Source organism: Drosophila suzukii (assembly GCF_043229965.1).
Source record: "Drosophila suzukii chromosome 2 unlocalized genomic scaffold, CBGP_Dsuzu_IsoJpt1.0 scf_2c, whole genome shotgun sequence".
In the NCBI taxonomy this organism is placed as follows: domain Eukaryota; kingdom Metazoa; phylum Arthropoda; class Insecta; order Diptera; family Drosophilidae; genus Drosophila; species Drosophila suzukii.
Genome location: NW_027255896.1, coordinates 10,109,341 through 10,128,901, shown reverse-complemented (window position 1 = coordinate 10,128,901; position 19,561 = coordinate 10,109,341). Strand labels below are relative to the sequence as shown.

General features: G+C 38.7%; 1 long non-coding RNA gene across 1 annotated transcript; it reads right to left on the bottom strand.

Moving 5' to 3' along the window:
* Positions 1-886: 886 nt before the first annotated feature.
* On the bottom strand, positions 887-3,229 carry LOC139354258 (uncharacterized). The gene is made up of 3 exons (XR_011605403.1): positions 2,239-3,229; positions 1,512-1,671; positions 887-1,402 (listed from the first exon to the last, which is right to left on the bottom strand). It is a non-coding gene; the product is annotated as an uncharacterized lncRNA (long non-coding RNA).
* Between the last annotated feature and the right edge of the window lie 16,332 nt (positions 3,230-19,561).

Sequence of the window (19,561 nt, the reverse complement as noted above, 5' to 3'; positions counted from 1 at the left end):
TATTCAGCAACTACTTTGTAAGCCCTCAAATGTCTATATGAAGTTCTTGGAGCCGAGCTTTTACACAGTCCGTCTGCCGCTCCGAATAAACGCTATACATTTTAATATAACCTATTCGTGCGTTATTAGTTATAAATATAAGGGCGGCATATTTTTTGTCTTCCTTTCAAACATTTGGTGACCGCGACGTGATATAGTTTTATGGGAGTCTGCAACTCGGTCTCACGATTGTTTAATATAGTTTAAACAAACGCTTTGTTTCGCTGTCGTTACCGTGCATTCGGTCATATAAAAGTGCGCAGCAGGCCGTTTGATTTTTTGTACATTTTGCGCCTTGAAAAAACACCAAAACTGTTTTGTGCAAATAATTCTTAACAAAGTAAATCGCATTTAATCTTTGTTAATAGCGCATATTACATATTATTAGCAGTGTATTAAATAGGTTAGCAGAATAAGCTTTATGCCGATGACTACACTGGTAGAAAAAACATCGTAACTGTCACTTTTTCGACAACGTTTCAACAATTTTTCCCAGCGGTTTAGATCCTAACATGAAAATCGTAAAAACGAAAACGTTAAATAGTTAATTATTTTTTGAACAATCTCGTAGTAAGTTCAACAATTTTTTTATTTCGATCAAATATGTTAAAATAGTACAAAATAATTAAATTAAATATGTTCCATAGTAAAAAGTATTATATTTTTATATTTCTTTTAAATATTTTCATATTTAGTTCCAGTAAATAGAATATTTCATTTGAATAGTTTTTATAGTTAAAATAATAATAGCCCGCCTTAAAACTCAGCATATTTTTATTTGGATTAAATAGTTCTCATATTTAAAACAGACTGGGATGAACTTTAATATAAATGCAAATTTTATTTAAATTAAATATAATCCCCGTTAAAAGAACTGTACTTTAGTTTTGATTTAAATATAGTATTTAAGCCATACTAATATGGTGCATATTTAATTTAAACCAATCTGCAGTTTAAAACAAGCGTGATTTATATTTAATAAAGACCCAAATAAGTACATATGTGCTTTTATTGAAAATAAACGTAAACATATAATCCAAACGATTGTTCTGCTTAAACTCTATTTTTACCATGCTAACACGTCATCATTACTTTTGTTTTAAATACATTTGTACTTAACGTAACTCTTAGAATTTATATGATACATATGTATACATAGAGCAGCTAGTAAAGCGTTCAATGTTTTTTATAATCACACATTTTTGTGTTTTGCCACATTCGTACGCCTGCATTTGCGTACAAAACCTTCCTGCGGGTCCCAGTAGTGATAATTTCTTTCGCTTGTTGGCTCCTTTAATGACGGTCCACGAATTATTTAAGATGACAGATGTGAGCAATACAGTAAAAATGTAGTCCTTGTAATCTGTGAATAAGAATATGTTATTAGATTTTTGGTAATGGCATAATTTGGAAAAAGTCAAGCTTATCATAAAAAGATAAAATTTAGAAATGTAAAAAAAATTATACATTACCAAGTCATACAGTTTTCTGAACTGTCTTTAATAGTTTAAGTCGCTCTTTTTTTTGTATTTGCTCTTCGTTAAAGCAAAAAACTTTTTCCTTAAATGTGTCCCATTTACTAGATAAAATTGCTTCTTTCTCAGGGTACAATATGTTGAAATAAATTTGTATCTATAAAGAAAAAGTTAAGTAGTTTTATAATAAGTTTCGAGTAGATTTTTTTATATAAAGGGATTTAAATAAGACCAAAATATTGTTTAAATTTATTTCATTTTTATTTTTTAAAAATTTAAAAATTAGTTAGATTTAGAGAAAAATCACGTGAAAGAACAAAAAAATATTATAAAGAAATAGGTGAAACGACTGCGACGCCACAGAGCCGAATGCAACGGCAGCAAAGCGTCTTTTTTGCGCCCTTTTAGTGTTTTCCTTCTCGTGCATTCTACTCCATTTATCTAGTTTGCGCGACTTTTCACTTAATTTCCTTTCATATTCTTCATTTCATTCGCATATTTTTTATCCACTTCATGTTTATTACCCAATCGTATATATTTTATTGTTTTTAAATGTAATTTTCTTTTAAGCTTTGCTTATTTCGTTAATTGTATTATCTAAATTTTCACGAAATAATAACGCGCACAACAAAGAAGAAACACAAAAAGGAAAAATGCGACAAAAAGAACGTGGACATGCACATGCCTTAATATTAAGTAATTATTGTATTTTTATTTGACTCACCTTTTTTCTGTACTTTTCACTTTTTTATTACACTTAAATGAACACTTGTCTATCGAGCTCTATTAATCACTTTTACATCCGATCAGGAGAACCGCTTGCTTCGAAGTGATCGCGGGATTCGCTACAAAGCGGAGTGTCAAAATATTTCGTATATACATATATATATATATATATATATACATATGCATGTGTGCAAAAAGGACGGACAAAATCTGTCGCGTGCCGTTACTTTACAATAGAGGTCAAAGTAATGGGGAAGAAAATAAGAAAATATGTACAAAAAATTCCTTAAGTTTAATAGCTTGTATATGTCAATTTAGTATTATTTATTTTATTTTATTATATTTATATATTATAGGAACATATCTTATTGTTAAAACATCGGTACACAAGAAATATTTATGTCTTCTGCACATACATATTTTCTTGGCCACCAATGTACAAATGCGAATGGAAGAAGAAGACGCCACAGTTTTCATGCTAGATAAAAAATTTTAACTGAAATGTATTGGTCTCGTCAATACCTATCGATTGATCCAAAAAATTGCCACGCCCACTCTAACGCCCATAACGCTTAAATCTGTCTACCGCCGGTAGGTGGCGTATTTAAATCTCGATTTGCTGCTTGCATATCTCCATTTCCCTTTGGCCCCTTTAGCTGAGTAACGGGTATCTGATAGTCGAGGTACTCGACTATAGCGTTCTTCCTTGTTTTCTTTTGAAAATTACTAATAATTTAAATTATGTTGTGTCCTGTTTCCGTTGTCGATCCCTCCAACATATGACGGGGAGGGCCACAATATGTTTATTCCGGTTATTAACCAGGTAGGAGTATATTTTTACACTGATTGTCAACAGAAGCCTAACGTAACCTTACTTTTTGCCATGTTTGATACGGGAAAAATTTGGAATAAAATTAATTTCTAAGGATAAAAAAGAAGAAATTGTAGAATTTCATTTGTTTAAGAATATTGAAACCTATCGAGCCAGTGAATCATTAAACAGATTGAACATTGACAGTGAACCATTTAAGAGTTTAGTGAATATTGAAACATGTCGAGACAGTGACCCATTGAAAAGCAGTAGAAGCTTTGAAGAATTATGTAGTGAGAGTGAAATAGATAGTGATGATAGTATACCATACATATATAGTATTGATGTATTTAAGGATGATGAAAGTATTGACATTGACCCGAAGTTAAGTGATAAGGATAGGTGCGAGCTTAATGAAATAATAAGATTAAATTACTTAAGTTTATCCAACATAGCTATGAAATGAGGCTAAGACTTAAGTCGGAAGAGCCTGTACGATCTGTGCCAAGAAGTCTTTCATATCAGGAAAAGAAAGAAGTAGATTTAAAAATTGATGAGTTATTGAAAAAGGGATTCATAAGAGAAAGCAATTCACCCTATAGTTCCGCTATTGTACTTGTTAAGAAAAAATCTGGAGAAAAACGTATGTGTGTAGATTATAGACAACTTAATAAGATAACCATTCGTGATGGATACCCGCTTCCCCTCATAGATGATTGCTTAGAGAGATTAGAAGGAAATAAATATTTCACACTTTTAGATTCGAAAAGTGGATACCACCAAGTGAAAGTAGCAGAAAGTTCAGTGCAGTATACAGCTTTTGTAACACCCTCCGGTCAATATGAATACACAAGAATGCCTTTCGGACTCATGAATGCACCCGCAGTACTCATGAGATTTTTTTACTTTATTCTGCAACCTTTGATTCGCGAAGGAAATGTAGTAGTCTATATCGACGATATTGCTATAGGTTCGAAGACATTGAATGAAAATTTTGTATATATTGTTGAACGTTGATGCACTAAGAGCAGTACAAACAAGTGGCCCAAACGACACCAAGCACGTGCTTGTTACGCGCGGGCCCATTTTTATTTCGGGCAAATACGGTTCGCTAGGAAGGTACATAGAACAAATAAAGACAGGACAAAACATAGATCAACAAAATTAAAGCAAATGAGCTAAGATTTTAGTTTTTAGTACAGGGATAGAAGTTGAGGAACAAATTAAATGATACAGGTTGTTATAATTATTAGAAAGAACGCGAAAGGGCTCATGCTGACTAAAATTAGATGAACATCGTGGCAAGTTAATAGGATGGTAGTTTCGCATTAGTCTAACAGGAACATTGAAACATAGGCGGCTTACCAAATCTACAGAATCAATATCGCCTCTGATAAGATTATTCATAAAAATAGTACCAAGCATAATTCCACGGCTTACTAGAGTAGGCAAATTAAGTAATAGCAATCTACTCGAGTAAGAAGGCAACCTGACGTTTTGATCCCAGTTCAAACCATGTAAGGCAAAAAGAAGAAATTGTTTCTGTACGGACTCTATACGGTCAATGTGCACTTGATACTGAGGACTCCAAACGGAAGAACAGTATTCTAAACTAGGTCGGACAAGTGAGGTAAATAATAATTTGGTAGTGTATGGATCATCAAATTCTTTAGACCAACGCTTTATAAACCCAAGAACACTCATAGCTTTATTTACAGTAGAGGTTATGTGGGAGTCAAATTTAAGTTTGGGATCTAGGAGAACACCTAAATCGTTTACTGAGTATATTCGGTCCAAGGACATGTTCTGAAGAGAGTAACCCATGAACGTTGGCGTACCCCTATAAAAAGTCATAACGTTGCATTTAAGATAGTTTAAATTCAAAAGGTTGTACTGACACCATTCCTGGAATCTATTTATGTCTGACTGCAAGCAGAAACCAGATTCAATATTATTATATGAAAAACAAAGCTTAACATCATCAGCATACATTAGTACACGAGAGTGATTTACGATAGAAGGAAGATCATTTATAAACAGAGTAAACAGCAAAGGGCCTAAATGACTGCCCTGCGGCACTCCAGATGTCACGTTGATCATCTTGGAAACAGCGTTTTTGAATAAAACCCTCTGAGATCTACCATTCAAATAACTTGAAATCCTAGTTAACAGATTATTCGGAAACCCAAGCAGATCTAATTTGAATAAAAGAAGAGAGTGGTTAACAGAGTCAAAGGCTTTAGTAAAATCTGTATATATAACGTCCGTCTGTAATTTTTTGTTAAATCCATCTAGTACAAAAGATGTCAATTCGAGCAGGTTAGTGGTGGTCGATCTACGCTTAACAAAACCATGTTGACAAGGCGATATTAAAGAGGAGCACAAATGTTGCAACTGAGAGGTAATAATGCGTTCAAATGTTTTAGGAATTGCAGACAATTTGGAGATTCCTCTATAGTTCTGAGCATTAAGCTTCGCACCCTTTTTGTGGAGTGGAATAATAAAAGAATCTTTCCAGATAGTAGGAAAAACAGATGATGAGATAGACAAATTAAAAAGTTTAAGAATGGGTTTACAAATAGTTCGGGCACAAAACTTAAGAACACACCCAGGGAGTCCATCTGGCCCCGGAGAATAGGTTGGCGTTATAGTTTCTAAATCCCTTAAGAGAGAACTCTCGGTGATTACAGGAGAAAAAATACAATTTGCCCTGTTTAAGTGATTAGGGTAGCTAGAATTAGACCATGAAACAGAACTATAAGTAGATTGGAAGAATTCAGCAAATAAATCTGCAATTTCGGGATCCGTAGATGCCTCAATAGAGTTTAATCGTACGGATGATGGCAATGCTGAAGACTTTCGCTTAGCATTGACAAAGTTATAAAATTGCCTCGGATCCTTTGAAAATTCAAATTTACATCGGTTCAAATACATGGAATAGCAATGACTGTTAAGTACATTAAAATTAGCACAATCCACCACATATCTTGAAAAATCGGATGGCCTACCCGACTTTTTGTACTTTTTATAGAAGTTTGTTTTTAGGTTTCTAAGTCTTTGCAACTGATTGGTAAACCAAGGTGGCCTGTCTAACTTAGGAGGAAAACTGTCAGGAACACATTCACTGAAAAAAGAGTTTAGGACACTATAAAATAGTTCCGTAGCACTTTCAATATCCAAGCAATTATATAAATTTGTCCAGTTATATTGTGAAATCAAGTTGTTGAGTTTACTAAAGTCACATTTACGAAAGCATCTACATTTATTTGGAGAAAGTGAAGAAGAGAGGGTATCAACGCTGGGAAGACAAATTGTAAGTTCTAATGTGGGATGATACTGGTCTTCAGGCACAACTAGTGGGTCAATTCTAGATACAGTGACTTCAGACGGATCTAAAACAAATACTAGATCTAATTGTCTGTTTAGTGAATTACGTATAAAGCTAACTTGCTGTAATGATAATTCTAACAGACCGTCAACGAAGTCATGGTCAGATAAAGGGGTAGAGACAAGTGAGTCAGTGGAAAGGGACCAAGAAATGTCAGGGAGATTGAAATCACCCAAAACAATCTTTTGATCCCTTTCGGAAAGATGAGATAAAACAGTTTTTATTGCAGACAAATGTTGCTCATAAATTGTTAAGTCGGATCCAGGTGGAATATAAGAACAAGTTACATAAATAGAAAAAGATTTCAACGAAACTTTAACACCAACGAATTCTATGTCATTGGGATTAAGAAAGTATATTCTCTCCGATGATAAAGTAGAGGTAACGGCAACCAGCACCCCACCCCCCCTACGAGGAGAGCGATCAGTTCTATACGTATTAAAATTTTTGGCCAGAACTTCGGAGTCTGATATCTCCGGTTTCAGCCAAGTCTCAGTAAAGGCCAGAATGTCTTCAGAAAAGGCAGAGGAGTCAGCATAAAGCTTAGGTAGTTTCATATTGAGTCCCCTAACATTTTGATAGGCCAAAAATAAGATGCTCAGTTTTTTGGCGCAGGTACAGTCGTGGAAAGCCTATTATTAGTTCTCCGTCTGTTTGGAACAAATTCTTTAATGACCAATTCATCATTAAGCCAAAAACTTTTAGAATTTAGTACATTAAATACTTCCGGAGGAGCAGATATTTTAAATGAAGGTATCATACGAACATATGGAAATTTAAACTCCTCCACTGTGATGTTTTGAGATGGGAATTCCTGTTGTATAAATTCCAAAACATCTGCAGATGTGGTTTCAGGTGTTAAACGAGACACAAATAATTGCGACGGTAAGAGTATTACGAATTTTAGCAGAGTACCGATTAGAAAATAAAGTAAGTAAATGCCAGTTCGCTTACGAAAGCATTGAATTTTTAGGGTACACACTCAGTGGAAAAGGAATCAGTCCAAATTATGAGCACACATCAACTATTAAACATCTTCCGATACCAAAAGATCACCATGGAATGCAAAAATGCTTAGGATTATTTTCTTACTTTAGGAGATTTATTCCGGCATACTCAAAAATAGCGAAACCATTGCAAGAGCTCACAAAAGTAGGCGCTAGGTATGAACTCAGTGAAGACTGCATCAATACTTTTGAATATCTTTGGGAGAAATTAATTTAATTTCCTATACTATCTTTGTACAACCCGAACCGAGAAACTGAATTACATTGCGACGCAAGTAGCGAGGGATTTGGTGGAATCTTATTGCAAAGACAGGATGATAGCAAGTTCCACCCAATAGCCTACTTTTCACAAAGAGCAACAAAATTAGAGGCAAGATATGAAAGCTTTACATCGGAAACACTAGCTGTAGTCTACTCATTACGAAAGTTTAGAATATACCTAGACGGAATGCCATTTAATATAGTAACAGATTGTAATGCAGTAGTATTATGTCTAGGGAAAGGACGCCTTAATTCAAGTATTGCCAGATGCGCTTTAGAATTGGCCAATTATAATTATACCCTTAAGCATCGTAGTGGAAAATATTTGACACATGTTGATACATTGAGTAGATATCCTTCAGCCTCAATTGAGAATTTTGACTATGAACCTGTAGTGAATATTCAGGAAATTGACAACAATGATCAAATAGTTTCAGTAATTGACAGTGACGACATTAATCTTCAGCTTCAGATAACGCAAAATAGGGATAGTATTATAGTAAAATTGAAAGAACAATTAGAACTTGGAATTGTGAAGAACTTTATATTAAATGATGGAATTGTTTATAGATTAGGTGTGAATGATATTGAACTGTTATATGTACCAGCTGAAATGGAATCCCATATAATTAGAAAAGTTCATGAAAATGTATGCCATTTAGGTACTGAGAAATGTTTAAAGGAAATAATGAGACATTATTGGTTTCCGAACATAAAGTCTAAAATATAAGCATTTATTGGAAATTGTCTAAACTGTATCATTTTTACGGTACCCACACATGCGAATAACCGAACACTACATAATATACCCAAGCGACCAATTCCTTTTGATACATTACATATAGATCATTTTGGACCATTGCCTTTAGTCATATCGAAAAAGAAACATTTGTTAGTAATTATTGATGGATTTACCAAATTCGTTAAATTGTTTCCGGTAAATTCAACGAGTACGAAAGAAGTTAACATTTGTTTTTCGAAATATTTTCAATACTACAGTCGACCACGTATAATGGTAAGTGATAGAGGTACATGTTTTACGTCACTAGAATTTGCAAAATTTGTATTAGAAAATAATATCGAACACGTTAAGGTAGGAACTGCGACACCTCAAGCGAACGGCCAGGTGGAGAGAGTAAATAGGACTGTAAAAGCGATGCTAGCCAAGATAACTGAACCAATTAAGCACGAGTATTGGAGCAAACTCTTAGTTAAGGCCGAATATGCCATTAATAATTCAATGCATTCAACTACGAAAGAATTACCCTCAGTGTTGTTCTTTTGAGTTCAGCAGAGAGGTTGTAATATTGACGCATTAACAGAATACTTAGATGATAGAAATGATATACCACAGTGTGATTTAGAAAATGTCCGCAAAAACTCTTCAGATAAAATTGAACAGTGTCAGAAAAGAAGCAAGGAATATTTTCAAAAAAATCACAAAAATCATGTTAAGTTCGCAGAAGGCGATTTTGTTGTAATGCGAAACATTGACACCACAATTGGTACAAATAAAAAATTTGTGCCAAAGTACAAAGGACCATACATCGTTAAAAAAGTTTTGCCAAACGATAGGTATGTTGTAAGTGATATTGAAAATTGTCAAATTAGTCAAATTCCCTATGATGGAATTGTAGAAGCATGTCGGTTGAGGAAATGGGCAGATTGGCGTAATCAGTGTGAAAGTAACTCCTAAAATGTTAATATAATCTATTTATATGTTTAATTTATTTATATCTTAATTACTAACCAAGGTTGTGCACACATATATATCATAACTACCCACGATCGAGGACCATCTAATTGTCAGGATGGCCGAGCTGTTAGCAGTGTATTAAATAGGTTAATAGAATAAGATGTATGCCGATGACTATTTAGTATTGAACGGGTGTTTTCGGTCGATTAAAAGAAGCTGGACAGCTGTTTTCTGGAGACTCTGAGAAACAGTGGACAACAGCAGTTTTAATAGCGAATGTTAGATTTCTGCTGCTAATGTTAGCAGCACGACACTACGAAGAAGACATAAGGAAAAGCTGGTCGAGTTTTTATAACCGAGCTTTTATATTCCCTAATTTGTAAATCAAAAAGTTTAGCAATAAGTCAAAGATTGAAAGTATACAAATGAATACAACTGGTGAAGTTCAACATAATTCTGAGTGTTTATTACAAAGTGTGTGAAAGACACCCAGAGTAGACTTCTGCTCAACTTTGACGATCGGGTGCGAATCGTCACAACATTTTGGTGGCCCATGAGGGGAACATACATTCATAACTTCATCAACTTACAATATTTGTAAACTTACTTCAATCTTTGTGCTTACTTGTTTGCAAATCTACTATTTATTTAAACCAGCAAAGTTACGCAACCTTTGCCACGTACATCGCCATAACGGAGCCTCGAATAACGGAGGAATCAAGAAGACCAGGAGAATAGCGGATTCAACCCATGCCTATTGCCATCTCATGCGACACACTAGTCTCGTGAAGTTTGCCATCCCCTTCCTTCAAAGCTTGATCGCAATACGAACGGAACGACTGAAACAGGTGAGTGTGATTGTGAGAGTATTTGTGCGTGGTATTTCAAAGCAGAGTGCATTAGGAAAACATTAAAATGGGTAAAAATGAAAGTAATGGTAGAGATTTGGCACAACAGAGTTCGGCACCATTGGCTGTGGTCGAGCCTTTTGCAGACATGTACGCAATGCAGATGGACTTATCTTCCAGGTTGCTCCAACTAACTAAAAATGCTAAGGAGGACGGTCAAATAAAGAAAACTAAATCCTACTATGAGTTTCGCCTCAACAAGCTTAACGAGCTTTCAAAACAATTTTACACAAATTATCAAGCGCTCATTTTACAGCAATGTCCACGATCGCATCCATATTTTGCGGCTGCAGTTGAAGACAACTTTGAGCAAGCATACAGCTACATTTATTGTTCAATCGCCGATGAATACGAAACCAAGTTTCCGGTCCCAGTACAGGTATCAGGTGATTAATCCATAAGCAACACCCTTGTGTCCGTTCCTGTTTCCACAATTCAGCTGCCCAAATTGCCCGTACCCCGCTTTTCAGGAAATTTTGCAGATTGGCCATCTTTTTATGACAGCTTTACGCAGCTAATACATGAAAATCAATCTCTTTCAAACATTCAAAAATTTCATTTCTTGAAGCAAGCTACCGGACTGACGAGACCAGGATATAAACCATATGGCATTAACAGAAACCAACTATTGAGTGGCATGGAACCTTGTGGTAAAACGATACAACAACCCTCGACTGCAGTTCATGTACAATATGAATGCACTGTACGGAATCGAGCCACTGTCCAAGGAGATCGCGGTGGACCTTAGGAATTTGTTAAATTTGGCAAATAAATGTATTAGTGAATTCAGACGACTACACATTGCCACTGATTCTTGTGATCATTGGTTGGTACATCACTTACTTACAAAGCTGCCTATCAGCACAACACAGGCCTGGGAACATTCCCTGGGCAACAACGTGGAAATCCCCACAAAGCTGGAGGTGTTTCTTCACAATCGATTGGTCAGCATCGACCTAATTGAGAGTAGGAAACCAGCCGTTCCAGTTAGATCATCTATAAAATCGACCAACCATCGCCAGACAACCAGACCATCGGGAAACTCCACTGTTAGGGGAAACAGCTTCCACAGCACTCTTGAGTCTGGATCCATCAGGTGCTCGCTCTGCCAACAGAATCACGTTCTAAGACGGTGCCAAGGATTGTTTCGCGCGAAAGGTTATAGTCGACCGCTCGAAGGCATGAATGAATCAATTGCCTTAGTGCTTCTCATTCTCTTAGTCAATGCAGCAGCAACCGAAACTGCTCGCAATGTGGTCAACGGCACCACACTTTGTTACATTTCCCGAATGCTCAACAAAGTTCTTCATTGACTCATGGAGTATCCCGACAGCATGCTGCAGACTCTGGTCGGAGCGCAGACGCTGTACAAGATGCACCATCGACGCAACTTTTCAGCGCACTTGCCTCCCATCCGAACTCAACCACCCTTCTTGCTACTGCACTGGTTCGGATCGTAAATAACTCCACCGGGCAGTCAGCTTTAGTTCGAGCTCTCATCGATCATGGCTCGGAAGGCACCCTCATCACGGAAAACATCGTTCAAGCGCTTAGACTCAAACGGCATCCTGTTCGATCTCATTTACCTAAACAAAACGTAAACATTAAGTCCTGTAAACATCTCCAAGGGTTATCCTTTGCAGATCGTAATTTCATCAAGTCGGGTCGCATTGACCTACTTATCGGTGTCGACATTATCCCGCAATTAATGCTTCCGGACATACACAAAGGGACGGTTACAGAACCAATTGCACAAAACACACAGCTGGGCTGGAGAGTTTTTGGACCAGCTGAAGCAGCCCAGACGACTTTACTCTCCATTCGTTGTAATTTGGCAAACCTAAACAACATGGTACAGAGGCTTTTCGAATTGGATCAGGTTTCCACGACAAGACAACTCAGCGCAGAGGAAAAATGGTGTGAAGACCATTTTCAACAAACTCTTATCCGTCAGCCGAATGGGAAATATCTAGTTCGTTTGCCTTTAAACACGTTGTTTGACCCCACGCAGGTGATCGGCCGGTCAAGGAAAATAGCTTTAAACCGTTTCCACGCCCTGGAAAGGAAACTTGATTATCGGGCATATTTTAGGCAACAGTTTGCCAGCACTATTCAGGTGTACTTTGATCTAAAGCAGATAAAAGAGGTAAAAGGTAGTGAGGAAGAACACACTAGGATCAACGCTCAAAGGCAACTCTCAATCTCTGCGTGCATCGTTCCACATCATGCTGTGATCAAAGACGACAGTTTGACTTCAAAGATACGCGTCGTATACGACGCTTCTTGCAAAACGTCTAACGGGAGGTCTTTGAATGAGATTTTATGCACGGGTCCCGCCCTACAAAATGATCTTGGAGGAGTTATACTCACTGGCGTCTCCATCGGTATGTCTTCGTGGCCGATATAACAAAAATGTATCGCTGCATAGATATGCATGAAGAAGATGCCCAGTATCAGCGAATTTTCTGGCGCGATGAAAAGGGACTCATCAAGGAATATTTTTTGACTACAGTAACGTTTGGCACTGCCTCGGCACCCTTCACGGCAATTCGAGTCATACATCAGCTTGCGTCCGACGAGCGCGAACGCTATCCTCTGGCCGAGCATGTCCTTAAAAAAGAAATCTATGTGGACGAAGTTCAAACAGGGCACGAGACCATCGACGGAGCTCTAAAAATTCGCAATGATGTCATCGCAGCTCTGCAATCAGCAGGCATGGAGCTCAAGAAGCTGGCATCCAACCATCCAGATATCTTAGAAAGCATCCCAACTACAGATCTCTCTAACAGTAGCATTTTTGAGATAGACAATAAGGACTCCATTAAAACTTTAGGGTTGTATTGGCATCCAAACAAAGATGGTTTTGGTTTTAATCTTAAGTTTTCTCTCAATCCTATATTAACCAAACGTTCTATACTATCCACAGTAGCACGCTTATTCGATCCGTTGGGATACCTGGCACCAGTGATCATCGCTGCGAAAATCCTGTTGAAGGAAGTTTGGAGTTTTCGTATCGAGCGCAAAGATGAGCCCCCCGCATCATTAAATTGGGACGACCCATTGCCAGATTAACTGGCCGAGCGGTGGCAACAGATCATTCAAGAGCTCCCCGACATTCAAGAGATACACAACCCATCGTTGGTTAGGCTTCGATTTAAGGCATGTCTCGACGTTGCAACTACACATGTTTTGTGACGGATCATCCATGGCGTATGCAGCATGCGCTTATCTTCGAGCTAGTTGTCGGATGGTTCCGTGCAGGTGAACTTATTAGCCGCCCGCTGTCGAGTCACACCTGTTAAGCCGCTAACAATTCCGAGAGTTGAGTTATCCGGTGCCCTGCAGTGTACACAATTAGCCGATTGGATTATCAATCAACTTCAAGCATCACATCACACCATATCCGTACACTACTGGTAGGATGCAATGATAGTGCTGTATTGGATCAGCGGAGACCCCAGGCGTTGGAAGACATTTGTGTCGAATAGAATTGGAGGAATCCTGGAGGCAAGCTCGCCATCGCAGTGGAGACAGTTCTTACGCAAGAAAACCCAGCAGATTGTGCTACACGCGGACTCACCCCTTCCCAGCTAAAACATCACACGCTTTGGTGGAACGGACCACATTGACTGCATCTTTCAGAGGAGCATTGGCCAGTCAATCCAGTTCAGTCCCCAAAATCAGAATTTATTTCAGGAGAGCAATCCTTAAAGCATATCGGAGCCCACATTTGTATAGAAGTGCAACCGTTTATCGAACCATATTCCTTCTATAATAAACTCTTATTGGTTACAGCCTACGTCAAGCGATTCCTTTATAATACTCGTCACAAAAAAGCGGATAGACTCACCGGCCCTATTCAGGTATCTGAATTCTAACAGGCTTTTTTCGCACTGGTGCGGATGGTTCAACAAGAAGTATATTCGGAAGAATTATCAAGACTACGATCCAACAAATTTCTATCCAAACATAACAAACTCAGCCAGCTATCACCGTTTCTCGACGATAAGGGGCTCATGAGAGTTAAAGGCAGACTTAAGAATGCTTTGCAGCTCTCCATGTCTCAACGCACACCAATAATCCTGCCAAAGGCCCACCATCTGACGATTTTGGTTATAAGGAACGCTCATCACAACACCTTACATGGCGGTGTGCAACTAACTCTATCTACAATTCATCAAGTTTTTTGGATCGTCAACGGTAAACAGGCAGTAAAAAGGATTCTGCGACAGTGCGTAACCTGTTTCAAACACCGCCCGTCACCATCAAGCCAACTGGTGGGAGATTTACCAGCGCACCGTGTCAATCCGCCCAAACGGGCGTTCGAAGCAACTGGAGTTGATTACACTGGTGCGATTGAGATAAGGTCATCCACATTCAGAGAACACACTTGCTATAAAGCACACATTGCACTTTTCAGTTGCTTAGCGAGCAAAGCGATTCATTTGGAAGCGGTCACGGGAATGTCGGCACAGCATTTTCTGTGGGCGCTGCAGCGCTTTATCGGTCGTAGGGGTTTTTGTGAACATCTATACAGCGACTGTGGAACCAACTTTATCTCATCCGACAAGTCTCTAAAGCTGTGGACCAATGAATTCTTTAAAGGAATTGAAGAGACAGTAGTTCTTGAACTTACTCGTCGAAACATTCAGTGGCATTTCAATCCTCCACATAATTCAAACTTTGGAGGACTCTGGGAAACCAACGTTAAAGCTGTTAAAACCCATCTTCATCGATCGTTTAATGGTATTTGAATGACGTACGAGCAGCTGTCTACCATTCTTGTCCAAATAGAAGCGTGCTTGAACTCTCGACCATTATGCCCCTTAACGTCTGACTTGGATGATTTGCAAGCTCTCACCCCTGCACATTTTTTAATCGGTGATTCGATGATGTCACTCCCTGAGCATAGCCTTAAGGATTCTTCATTAAACACAGAGTTCCTGAATGGTCAAAGGATGTTTCGCCTTTTTTGGAGAAAATGGAGTGCAGATTGGCTATCTCATCTTCAGGCGCGCCCCAAGTGGTGCCACGAAACTGACAATCTTCAGCGTAACGACATGATCATCATCAAGGATGATCGAACTGGTCCTTCTGACTGGAAATTAGGGCGAATCATCGACTTACATCCTGGGGCCGATGGGCTCGTTCGAGTAGCTACAATTAAGACCTCAACGGGTATTTACAAGAGGTCTGTGTCAAAGATTTGCCGTTTACCCTTGCCAAGATTTACTGAAGAGTCTAGCCCAAGTGCATAACCCATGCACCTTTGAATATACCCGCAATCACTCCATAACACACTTCAACCTTTTCAGAGTTAAGCATGGTCTAAGGCTTTGAATACTGGGTCCAGTATTGGGGGCGGCATGAACGGGTGATTTCGGTCGATTAGGAGAAGCTGGACAGCTGTTTTCTGGCGACTCTGAGAAGCAGTGGACAACAGCAGTTTTAACAGCGAATGTTAAATTTCTGCTGTTAATGTTAGCAGCGCAACACTACGAAGAAGACATAAGGAGAAGCTGGTCGCGTTTTTATACCCGAGCTTTTATATTCCCTAATTTGTAAATCAAAAAGTTTAGCAATAAGTCAAAGATTGAAAGTATACAAATGAATACAACTGGTGAAGTTCAACATAATTCGGGTGCGAATCGTCACAACAAGTGTTAATATCATTTACATGCTAACTTCCGCGTTTATGTACAAATTCCGATATTCCGTTTCAATGTAAAACTAAGTTAAGCTAATATAGAAAGCTAAGGATATTGTAAGGACCGGAGAGCGGTCACACTGCGATACAAGACTAGCGAGCACATGTACAAATTGAAGACGAGTTAAAGGAATACGAATAAAAAGTGAAAATAGAACGGGGATAACAATACATATATATGTACATATAGCCATACATACATTAGTTTGCCAGTTACATATATCCGCTGTTGCTAGGCAGGCAATTTATCGGCAAGAACAACAACAACCAAGTTAAAGGTTCCGTTGCATCTCGGCGACGCTTGTTAACCTTTACATTTTCGGGGTAAAAGGTATACGTTGTTTTGTCCTCTAACGCAGTCGGACATTTTATTTTATTTCATTTTTTTTCTCGAGGTTGAAAAATGTCTGATACTTAAAACTCGGTTTGGGCTTAAAATGAATCCACAAGGGAGAAGGGTAGCTATTAAGTGGTGTAGGTTTTATTTAGGATGATTGTGTTGGATATATTAATACATATAGAAATTATAACTATAAGTGTTCTGCACGTCTCGACTACTTTATATTTTTCGACTCTGGTAACATTATTAAAAAGGACTAAATCTACACGAATATAGGTAGGTTTGGTATATACTATATTAGGCGCTGTTCACAGTCGGCCTTTCCTGACAAATCTCTGCGTCCTCGCAGGATTCATGGGGTTGATCATCTTCCAAATCGTCATCTTCATCGGGCTCCTCCGGTGGAAGCTCACACAAGCGTTTCATCTTGTCGGACGAGTACACTGACTTGTAGTGTTTCTGCTTTCGTTGTGCGTAAGGAAAATCTTCAAAAAGATATCTGTCGTTCGGCAGGACTTTGTTTATTATAATTTGCGTGATGTGCTCGTGCTGAATGGCTCATTCTCGACCAACACAAGGTCTCCAAGGCTGTAAACAGTTGGCTTCGCATGTTTGGCATAGTAGCGTGTCTTGGCAGCAGCTAGGTGATCGTTGACAGTTCTCGCAGCATCTGCTCTAAGTTAATTCAATTCCGCATCGGTTAGCATCTTTTAATCTTGGCTTCGTATGATGTTGGTTATCGCGTTCTTCAGGATATCTCGAGGTTCATTCCCGTAAGGGAGCTGAAAGGGAGAGCATTTAGTAGTACTATTTACCATGGTACTAATGCTCCACTGGATTGATCGGACACTGTCATCCCAACGCTTATCGATGTCATTGGAAGGCAATAACATTGACAAAATTATGCGATTTGTGCGCTCTGCGTGACCATTGGTTCTGGGTGTCCTTACAGCATTTAAAATGTGCTTTACATTATTTGACTTGCAGTTCTTTTCGAAATCTTTTGATGTAAATGCTGTACCACGATCTGTTACAATTCGATCTGGCATTCCCAGGTAGCTGGTTACCTCTTTCAGGACATCCAGGACGTGTTTAGTTGCTGTACTTTTCACCGCTCGTACAATGGTGAATTTGGTGAATGCATGGACTATTACCAGAATATGCTCGTTTCTCTTGGAACTCTTTGGAAATGGCCCCAGGTGGTCCATGTGTATCATGGAAAAGGGAATCGGCTTGATGTCATCGTAGTGGTATTGACCTTCCTGACGTCCACTTGGTGTTTTATAAAACGCACAGCCCACACAGGATTTGATGTAGCTTTTGACATAGTTTCGCATTCGGGGAAACCAAAATAAGTTTAGAATCCGCGCCATAGTCTTATCCGTGCTCATTTGTCATGCTATATCGTGACATTCAGGTAAAATGTGGAATCTCAACTGCTTCGGCACAACCCATAACAAATTGTTGCCATGTTTTCGAAACAAGCGATCTTGCTCGATCACATACTCGTCGCTCTCAGATTTCTTTTTCAATTTCATGTCTGCGACACTTCTGTATTTTCTCGTCCTCTTCGTCGATTATGGATACGGAGCTCGACTGAGTGCGTCTACGTGGTTCATCTGTATTCCTGCTCGATGAACGATGTCTATGTCGAATTCTTGAATACGTAACCACCATCTTGCAATCCGGGGTATCAGTTCTCGTTTATCGGTATAACTTTTATCCTCTTGCCATAAATGTAATACTTGAATCGCTCCAACGATTCCACGACGGCTAGAGCCTCAAGTTCGTAGCTGTGATAATTTTTCTCCGGTTTGGAAGTAGCTCGGCTATAATAAGCGATTGGCTTCAGCTGATCCTCCTCACATTGTAACAAAACTCCGGCTAAACCAACGGCGCTGGCATCGGTATGTAGTTCATGCTCTGCGTCTGGACGATAGCTGGTGACAACTGGATTTAATACTATGCATTTTTTTTAATTCGTCGAAGGCTTCTTCTTATCTACACTTCACTTACCTGTGAAAATATTGATGTAAAATTGGTGACAGAAAGCAACAAACTTTTTCAAAACACGTGGCACGAACTTCACTTTTCAGAACTAAAAATGCAACTGACGAGAAATGCAAGAGACAAGAAAAACCGCTCGCTTCCTTGCATGTTCCCTTTTGTCTTTATTATTTGTTTGTCAAGAGAACAGTTCCGAAAAAAGACGATTGTAAAAAAATGCACATCGGCAACCTTCGGGTTTGAGTTTGGTTTTTTTACATTCCCACTAAAATGCACCTGGATGCCCTATATTGAAATACACCCAGATGGCACCCAAAAGACTGCCCCCAGCACGCACATTTTGCTGGGTAAATTTGCATGCGTGCTGTTTTGCGTAAAATAGATACGACCCAGAACTATTTCTTTCGGAATACGTTCCCGAAACGGGTGTTTGGGCATGCTTCTGGATGCATAATTCTGAAACACTTCTAGAAGGCACCGCAATAGAATGCACCCAGCACGCACATTTGCCTTGGAAAATTTGCATGCGTGCTGTTTTGCGTAAAAAAGGTACGACCCAGAACTATGTTTTTTTAAAACACGTTCCGCAACTTACGACTGGGTTGCATCGACTTGCGAAATTCACCAATACTCACAGCCGCTTTGTGCGTATGTGCGTATGCTGCTCTTGAGACTTCTGCGGCCACAGGCTCACTAAGAATCCTGATCTAACTGATATGCTTGACTCCACGGGTTCACTAAGATTCCCGATCTATTTTGCTTGAATCCGCTTGCCACGTAGAACTGGAACACATCCGTAATTTGCAATTTTAGCTGTCACATAGACCTGGGAACACATCCCATTGCAAACTTTCCACGCCAACGATTCTTGCTGCTTTTCTTAGAGTTCTTGGTACAACTCCTCCGCTTCACACATCTCCAACCACACTGATTCCACTTCTGAACTGAGAAGAGTAGCTATTGAGTGGTGTAGGTTTTATGTAGGATGGTTGTGTTGGATATATTAATACATATAGAAATTATAACTATAAGTGTTCTGCACACGTTCTGCTCTGAAGTGTATCTCTGTCTCGACTACTTTACATTTTCTTATTCTGGTAACATTATTAAAAAGGACTTATTCTACTCGAATATAGGTAGGTTTGGTATATACTACATTAGGCTCTGTTCACACAAGTGATGTTGACTACCACCGA